This window comes from Mustela lutreola, chromosome 3 (genome assembly GCF_030435805.1).
Source record: "Mustela lutreola isolate mMusLut2 chromosome 3, mMusLut2.pri, whole genome shotgun sequence".
Classification (NCBI taxonomy): domain Eukaryota; kingdom Metazoa; phylum Chordata; class Mammalia; order Carnivora; family Mustelidae; genus Mustela; species Mustela lutreola.
In genome coordinates, this window is record NC_081292.1 from 94,069,959 (window position 1) to 94,078,008 (window position 8,050).

Genomic DNA, 8,050 nt, shown 5'->3' on the forward strand with positions numbered 1-8,050 from the left:
ATCAAATGGTACAGAATTTACACAATGTTAAAAGTTTGCAGTGTTATAAGAAATCATTTCTTAAATTTACAAATTATAATATGTCAATTATTTTTCAATAAAGCTCGAAAAAACTTTTTGTAGAATTAATCTATTTTTCAAAAAAGGAATTAAGGAAGTAGAAACTGCAACTAACTCTGAAATAATAGAATATAAAATCCATTGTAGTTATATACACTGTGACAAACACTATTAGTTAGTTTACAATGAAGGAATACTTATGAAGCATGAAGGATGGTCTATAAATAAGGCTGAAAGAGCTCAGTTTTAAGGTTTAAATTTAAAATCTTCTTTTGAAATACTAAACTGACCACCCAGTTTTCCAAACATAAATGTCTTAACTGCATGAATTTATTTCATACAACTCTATAATCTAGTTTCATAAGAAAGCAGCATGAAAATTTTGAATAAGACAGACTTGCTTAAGTTTCTTTATGTTCAACAGTAAAGGATACTTCCCTAAAAATAAATAGAAGAAAAATCTGCATATTTATCATGATAATTATTATTCATAATGAGATTCATATTGAATTAGGGAATATATATCCTCAGAGGGGGTAAAGTAAAATGAAATTTATTTTGGTAAATGTGTCTATGAATAGTCAATACAATGCCTCAATATAAATGAATATTATCATTTTGAACAATTTAATTACTATTATTAGAATTATTATAAGTATAAAAATAGCTATCATTTTAGCATGGAATATGAGACTCTCATGCTCCATGCTTCATTACATCCACACAACAACTCTGCATAATAAGTATTATCATCACCATTTCATGGGTGAAAAAACTGAGGCTAACACATTTAGATAACTGGTTTATGATTACATGGCTGGTAAAGATGCATCACACTAATTTAGGCTTTATGATTTCAGAATTGTACTCTTTCCACTGCACATTCTAATTACTCTGTAAATACTTGGCTTGTTTTCATTTAGTTCTTTAATTTTATTCATGTGGCGATGGCTTAAAGCTCCATTTAAAGGAAGCTTAAAAAATTCATTTAGCCAAAAGCTCCCAAGAAATAAAAATGTCATGGATCTAATGTAGACATGGATATCATTAGTTAATGAGTAACTATATATTTTCCACTCTAGTGAGATAACAATCAGAGTCTTTTTCTAAGTTTTAGTCTCTGAGTGTTCAAAAGGACTTTGTTAAAATAGAAATATTTAGACAAAGGTGATCAAAAGTCTGGATCAGGTCACCTTAAGATAAATATTAGGAAACTGAGGAAACAAATGGAGATTTGAACACTGAGCTATGATATAATGAATGGTTTAAAGTATTTAGTAGAGAATAGAAAAGCCCTTTGAAGCCTGGTCTTAGCCTAGCATTGCAGCTTCTGGCATATCTGTCTATCTATCATTTACCTATCTATCTATCTAGATATAAATTTGAAAACTTTTTTAACTTAAAGATTTTGAGAAATAGAACATAATTAGCACCATAGAAGATCTGTTTATGATAACAACCTAGCCCCTCCTCCCAGTTTGTTAATATTCTCTCTTATTTAATGTAACATTGTGCAAATATACCACTACTGATCTGCCGTTATGAATGAAATAACTATAATCATCTGTTTGCATATCCTGATGAAAATATTCCTTTAGTTCCATGTTGTATTTCTAGGAATGGACCAATTTTTTTTTTTAATTTTTAAGTTTTCTAAATATTGTCCAACTTTCCTCATATGTTTTTGTTATGTGCACTGTCATTCCTTCACATTCTTGCAAGACATTTTCACTGTTGCCCAATATGGTAAGTGTGTAATAGTATGCCATTCTAGGTTTTAATTTATTTTTAATTTAATTTAATTTAATTCCAGATTCATAATAAAGATAAACAGTTTTTATATATGAGTGGCCATTTGGATTACCCTTTCTGTACAGTACATGCTCAAATCTTTTGATATCTTAACATTGTGTTATACTGACTTCTTTAATAGTAGATTTTCTGAATGAACTTTTAGCTGTGTAGGTCTTCTCTATTTTATTTTGAACTTGTTTTCATTTCAAAATCTTTATATTTATTTTCATAATCTGCTTTTATTTTGCTTTGTCTATTATCTATCTATCTATCTATCATCTATCTATCTATTTATTTATTTGCAAGCAAGAGAAAGCGAGCTAGTGAGAGCGCAGGGATGGATAGAAAAAGAAGGGAAAAGAATCTTAAGCAGGCTCCAGGCTCAGCACAGAGCCCAACTCTGGGCTCTATTTCACAACCCTGACATCATGACCTGAGCCAAAATGAAAGAAATAAAATAAAATTAAGGTGTTAAAAAAAAAGGACAAAGAATTGGAGGTTTAATTAAGTGAGCCACCCAGGCACCCCTGTGGTATCTTAAATTGGCTGTCATATCTTTAAATTCTAGAGTATCCATTTGGTTCATTTATAAAACCTTTCTCAATATCATTTTTAGTTTCAATTTTGTGTTCAATTTGCTTCCCCTCTCATTTATTTGAGCAGAGTAATCAAGCCATTTTACAATCTCTATTGATCATTTTAACATCATACTTAATCCCATTTTGTCTTTCAAATCTTGTTAATGGTTTTTCTTTGTGTGCTTTGTTCCATTTTGCTATGTTCAAGACATTATATTTGAAACTCTTATTGAGTAGGGATAATTAAGAGCTATAATAATGGTATGGTCCTCCTTGGCAGGATTTTCTCTTATATCTGAGACTCTACAAGACAATCATACTCCAAATTCAGTGATTGACTTTCTCAGTTTACACAGAAGGCAAGGTAGGCTATAGTCTTATTTCTGCTTCTCCTTGTGCTTTGGGGATCTCAACTTAAATTTGGGTTGTACCAAAGTCCTCAAATTTGATTGCTGCTGGATTTTGAATTTTGTTTCTCTAGTATCAAGAGTCTATTAAAAACACAGCTCAGTGTGTTTTAGCAGTTTCAAATGCTCTCATAGCTAAAATGGCTTCAGGGCATATATCTCTGGGCTCTCATTGTATTTCCTATTTTGGCCCAGTAATCCCTCCCTTATTTTTATAATCATTCTGATATTTTTAACTTTAAAAGCTATTTTGTCTGGATTTTTAGTTGTCTTAAGAAAGAGTTTTTAGATCACCATTACTAGAAGCAACAACAAATATACATGAAAATATCTGCAGTAGTTTATCACATCTTTATGGCTTTGAACTTCCATAAGCCGAGGCATCCTTCTCTAATCACTTAGGCAAACTCCAATTTACCCTTTAAAACAACACAAGAATTGCTTCATTTAAGAACATGTTCAGGGATGACTCTTCCCCACTGTTCTTACCAACATTCCCACACACTCTTTGCTACCCACACTTGTTTATGAACTTTCATTAAGTATATCAGCGTCATTAGGTATATAGAATTTTGCTCTATTGTATTTTTGTCCTTTAGAGCTTTAATTAAATATTAATTCCATAGAAAGTCTGTCCCTTTTCTTTCAAACCTGGGTTAGTTATTTCTTCTCATTCTTTGTCAGAAGTTACTTTATTAGAGAAACTTACAGCTGTATTGTGACTTTGGAGCCTTTACAGTTTTTTGACTGGAAAAATCACCCATCCCTGAGATTTTTACGCAGCTTCCTAGCTGATATTATTCAGAAATCTGTTCAAAACAGACTTTTTCAGGGAGGCCCTTTCGGACCACTCAGTTACAAAACCTCTTCTCAATCACTGCTCTTTTTAAAATGTGCTTATTTAGTTCAAATATGCATCACTATTAAAGAAAAACCAGTACGATTTTTTTCTTTTTAAAGTTGGCTTACCTATTATCTATCTCTCCCATTAAAATGATTCCTCTGGGCTGGGGTTTTGTTGTGCACATCTTAGGCCAGGCACTCAATAAATTGTCTCTGAATGATTGAATTGTTTGACTCCCTTGCTAGATTCTCAACTTCATGAGGCCAAGGATTGTTCTATTCAGTCCTTCTTTACCCTCAATGTCTGTTATATTGCAGTCACTTACGTGACTAATGGGAAAAATCACAGAAAGAAAGAGTTAAAACTACAGAAAAACCCCGTAGGTTCAATAACACAAAGCTTTCTAAAATTATTTAGCCCAGGAATTGAATACTGGCTGCACTTTTGATTTTTTTTAAATGGTATTGAATTTAATTTAAATGGAAATACTTGAATGGTAGAATAATAAAAAAAAATTATAAAAGCAACTTGCTCCTTAAAGTAAGAATTATATAGGGCATCTCTTCTAGAAGCAAAATTTTCAAATGTCAAACATCTAAAAGCATAGAGGAGAAGTAAGATTGTGAATTGTACTTCAATGCTCTTTTCTTTATATTCAGCAAACAGCTTCATTCACACCTTTCCAATTTTTTCAACTCTTTTAACAAAGCCTTCAGAGGAGTTACTGCTGATGACAACCATCACAGCCTAACAGGAGAAATTTTATAAAGAAAAATAATAGCATGTTTTTCCCAAATTGTTAAGGATATGGTGAAGCTCTGTCGGATTCAAAGGAGGAATGTGCAATTCCATGCTATATATAATAATAACTTATTTTAATAGTGGCTTTGCAATTTTTCAGATATATCCATTTACTGAAACCACTATCAATTAAACAGAAACAAACAAATTAACAGGGGTTCGAGACAGGAATTATCTAATCTAAAAATAGCACATGTTCACAGAATACACAACACATATCCCAAGTACTACTATAGGTTTCAAGTAATAGTCAAAACAATAGTAAACATGATTCAGACCCTACCAGTCAAATCATAAATGGGACCTTAACTGTAAATCCTTATCTTTAGATCAAAGCGGGTAACTGGGTGCTGAGGATACATTATAGAATTAATATGTCGTAGAACTCCTCTGAAATGAGTCATTTATTCCATCACTTTTCCTTCACAGCTGCTGACCCATGTTTTGGTTCCTGGAAATAGCTGCTACCCTGTTGTACTTCTTAAAAGCACATATATTGATAACTTTACTCATTCCTCCATTCCTCTGTGACTGTCACTGTGTTAAAATGTGGAGTCAGCTGACTCACTTGTGGTGGTAATAAAGTAGATGAGTTTGCAAAGTATTTTGTTATTTCTAAAAATGCAAAAACCAAATTACATTGAAATCATAAGGGGTGTTTCAGGGAGAGCTGTAGGATGTGGTTTGTTGTGTAATCCACAGAGATTAGCTCCAACACATATTTAAACTCTCCTCTAGGAGCAACCTTAGTGGTAAAGCAAGAAGATAAACAGATGTATACACACTCTGGCACAAAATTATCACTTATGTTTGGCTTCCTAGTCTCCTCGTGTTCCTTATTTATCTTAACTTCTCTCTGAAATCAGGAAACACAAAATCTCAATCAGTTGACATTTTTCTACTGAATTACCCAATAGTCTGATCATACCCCTAAGACTTTTTTAAATTAGTTCACTCATAATCCCAAATCTGCTTTGCTTCCTCATCTGAGTACACTGTAATTTGATTTCAAAATGAGGACAGTTGTCAGTAATGCCACATTCATTAATCTATTTTACAATTCCATGTACTTAGAACTATGAAAATATGTTAATAACATCCATTCCAATAAGCCACCCTAAATTTATTATCATGAAACAAGACCTCAAGAAAGAGAATTCAAAATCATCCATGTATTTGCAACTTATTGCAATAAAGCCTTTATCAATAGACTTCCCTGTGCACATGGTGGTCAAATTGCTGGTAAAAACCAGCCAGATCTATTACAAGCTTTCTCATGGCTTCTAGGTAACCCAAGTGAGCCTTTATTGATACTGGGAAGAGATAAAGCAGGGAAGGGATAAACAGTGATGTAAGAATTGGCTAGACAAAAGTAATGACTCTCATTACAAAGTGAGTATTTTAAAGCAAAAGAGCCTGTTGGGAATATTGTTTTATAAAATAGTGGCTTTTTTTTTAACTTTTTAAAATTCAATTAGTTAGCATATAGTGTACCATTAGTTTCAAATGTAGATTTCAGTTATTCATCCATAGCATATAATAGCTAATGCTCAGTACTTACTGTTATAGCTTCTTGAAAGCAGAGTTTTAACCCACTGAGCCACCCAGGTGCCCTTGAAAGCAGAATTTTAGATCATATTTTCTGATTACTGTAGTACAACACTTTCCTGCTAGCAATCTTCAAAACATACTGTTTGTTAGAGGAATTTCTTTAATAATAAATAAATAGGAATTTATTTAAATTTATAAATACATAAAGTAAATAGGAATTTATTTAAATTTATTTAAATATTGCACACTGTTTCATTGTTCATAAATAAGGTGATGATATTTTAGCCATTAGTTGGTAGCACTGATATATCACTTTCTTTTTACTTCTTAGTGCATTCTCTTTACAAAAAATAGATATATATTTTATAAGAATCTGAATCTGTGGCAAACATTTAAAAAACCCTATACAGTAAAGTTTATCATTTTAAGTAATCAATTATCTTCCTCAATTGTGATAGTATATCCTTCTATCTAGGCCAGATATTGTATGAGGGAATTGAAGAGACATACTTTTCTAAATTTCACTTTTCTCATCTGCAAAATGCTAATCATGATCCTACAATAAAATACACTTATAATTTTTTGATGAAAATTTATTTATTTATTTTAAGATTTTATTTATTTATCAGAGGGAGTGGGCGAGAGAGCAAGCACAGGCAGACAGAATGGCAGGCAGAGGCAGAGGCAGAAGCAGGCTCCTGGCCGAGCAAGGAGCCCGATGCGGGACTCGTTCCCAGGACGCTGGGATCATGACCTGAGCCAAAGGCAGCTGCTTAACCAACTGAGCCACCCAGGTATCCCTTTTGATAAAAATTTAATCTGTATAAACAATATATTTGCTGTAATGCGTGGTTCATGGAAAACATCTTATTTAATTATAAGCAACAACAGTATTAGAAATTAAGTAAATGTATCTATAATATTTAAAATTTTAACACATAATTCCAGTGCATTGCCTTATATTCTCAAATCCCTTTACCACTTTCACTGACAGAGTCAAATGTACTTTTTCTACTAGTAGCCAGCTCTTTGTCTTTTGTCAGAAAGATGCCCTTGTGAATTATTTATAATAGAGATATTAGCAATAATAATAATAATAATAATAAATAGCAATGAAAATGTTAAAAAAAAGTTTTCTTAACTAATTAGGGTTCTTAGACATCAATTAGAGGAACCACCTCTGGCAAGCAAATTAATCTGCAAGACATTACCAGAATTAACAAGTCAGTCAGATAAAGGGTCCGTAGACTGAAAGGTGAAGCAAAAGGACTAGGTTTGGAAAATAGGTAAGGACAATGAAAAAAATGATCAAATTTTTGGGCAAAATAAATTCTTAGGTGTCCTTTTAATGGAGTCCTTGGCATTATGTAGCAGAATCTCTGGAGATTATCTCAATCCATTGGGGTCACCCCGTTTATTAGCTTGCTATTGACAAAGGTATTTACAAACTGTAGAGCAAGAGGTTATAATGTAGAAAACTGATGGTAATGCACAAGATTCTTGTTAACAATAATGCAAGTTAGTTGATCAGAAGGTGTGGGACTCTCTGACTCTGAGTCCCCTGGTGTCACCTTTTGATTTTAGTAACCAAAGGTCCAGAGGCATTGGGGAATCCTGATATGACCGGCCAGGGAGGGGACGTGTCTGGCGGGCGAGCTCTCTTCTCCCTACATCCTCTCGGCTTCAGTACAGCAGAAGAACATGTCGCTTCCTTTAGGATGTGCCTAGAAATGAGCTGGGCAGGGGGGTTTTCTCTGTAATGGGGTGCCTGGATATGTTGGTTCCAATTCCGTTGGGCTCTGTCGTCAGGGAAGTGAGGTCACCACTGCCTGGGGGCTCCTTACCGAACTTCCTGCTGTACCAGAACTCCCTGAGCCGGCGGTCCCCAAGCTGCTCAGGCTCACAATCCACTCAGGCAGTGCCCATCCAGTGACCCCCATACAGCCTCCCCCAGCCCCTGGGAGACCTGGGGGCGGCTGTTGTCCCCGCTGGAGGCAACAGAGCTGGATTTATAC